Raw genomic sequence first — 2,114 nt, 5'->3', positions numbered from 1 at the left:
TATAGTAATAGAAAATGTACTAAGACATATATATATATATATATATATATATATATATATAAAATAATGTATAATCACATGTGTATATATATATATATATTCAATCAAGTTTTATAACTGTAGTATTAAATAAAATCTTTAATATCATTTTTAGCTAGATTTATCCAAATTTAGAAGAGGTGTTTTATCAAAACTTTTTCTTTTGTATTTATAATAGTCTCTGCTCTGTATATTTTGACAAAATGTTGTCAGTTCTTAGAGATTTATGATTGATACATTTTGGTGGCTTGTATTTTCTTTAAGAAACTTCCTAACTTCTTAGAAATATTCAAAAAATTCTTGACTATAATAAGTGAATTTTCTCAATCAATCAGAAGAGCAAGTCCTTACTGTCCCCTTGCAAACAGACCCACCTGCTTGCCTCTGCATCCACATACCTCGATTCCTTCCTTACACAATGGGTCAGCTGCATGTGCTTTCTCCTATGGAGGCCAGCCTGCCATCCCCAGTTGGATCCCCAGTGCTCTGCTCAGGAACTGAGCATGGCTGTGACAAATATTTCCTCTCTCTCCAGCCTCATCAGTGTTTCCCACTCTTTGGGGTCATTCCAACTTCAGCCCTCAAAGGTGATGCATTATTTTTCCTCTTAAAGTAAGATTCCTCCTGTGACCACTTGTAGCCACTACCCCCATTTTTATGCTAACCTAAGTGTTAGCTACCTTTTTCATCTTGCCTTCTTCATCTCCCACTGTATCTTGGAGTGCACTTTTTAAGCAAGTGTTTCCAACACCTATGCTGCTGTCAAGGGCACCACTGCTTGCCACATTGCCAAAACCAACAGTTAACTTTTTATTGATTTCTCAGCAGTATTTGATTTGGTTGATCTCTCCACCTTCTGGAAACACTTTCTTCATTTTGGTTCTTATACCCCATTTATTCCTCAGTCTGTCTCTCTTTCTTTAAGTTCTGGAAAAATACACCTAACATAAAATGTACCATCTGCTATGGTTTGAATGTATTCCCCAAATTTCATGTACTGGAAACTTAATCACAAAACTCATATGTTGATGGTATTTGGGAGGCCTGTGGGAGGTAATTAAGATTAGATAAGATCATGAGGGCAGGGACCCCATGATGGGACTGGTGGCTTTATAAGAAGTGGCAGAGAGACCTGAGCCATCATGTTCTTGCTCTCTCCCCTTGTGATGCCCTCTGCTGTGTTCTGATGCAGCAAGAAGGCTCTCACAAGATGCCAGCACCTTGATATTAGACTTCCCAGCTTCCAGACTGTGAGAAATAAATTTATTTTCTTTATCAATTACCTCATCTGTAGTATCCTGTTATAGTAACAGAGAGTGGACTAAGATACTATTTAACCATCTTTAATGATACAGGTAAGTGGTGTTAAGCATATCCACCTTGTTGTGCTACCATCACTACAATCCATTTACAGAAATCTTTTTATCTTGAACAACTAAAATTCTGTACCTATGAAACACTGCTCCCCTCACCCGCTACTCCTCAGTCTCTCTCTGACTTCTAAATGTCCTGCTCCAGGGCTCAGCCGTTTGACTCCATCTCTGCCTTAGTTCCACTGTTTCTCTAAGTGATTTCATCTAGAACCCTGGTTTTAAATACTGTCTCTACAGGGGTGACCTCCCAAATTTGGATTATAACCTGAACTTCTTCCTTGAACTCTATATTGGGATATTCATCTTCTTTGTTATCTCCATGTAGAGATCTAATAGGCAGCACAAATTTAACATTATCCAAACCAAGCTTTGTTTTTTGTTCCCAAACCTGCTTCTCTATTAGCATTCACCACTCCAGCAGTCCTAACTTCACCATTCACTGACTTACTTGGCCTAAAGCTTAGGGTTCTTCCTAGAATATAAGATAAAAGAGAATAGGAATTCTTGCTTTGTCTTCTGAGGCACCTCTAGCACCTAGAAATTTACCTGGCACATAGACAGTTCTTTAAAACTCTACGTGATCTAACTTTGGCTACATCTTTCTTTCTACCCTCTGGCTTGCTGCACTAAAACTACAAGGTTCAGTGTGCCAAGCACTTAGAACCTTTGCAGTTAGTATAATTCAACCTGGTTTTGGGGTGA

Source organism: Cebus imitator, unplaced genomic scaffold (assembly GCF_001604975.1).
Source record: "Cebus imitator isolate Cc_AM_T3 unplaced genomic scaffold, Cebus_imitator-1.0 Scaffold128, whole genome shotgun sequence".
In the NCBI taxonomy this organism is placed as follows: domain Eukaryota; kingdom Metazoa; phylum Chordata; class Mammalia; order Primates; family Cebidae; genus Cebus; species Cebus imitator.
This window is presented reverse-complemented; position numbering follows the sequence as displayed.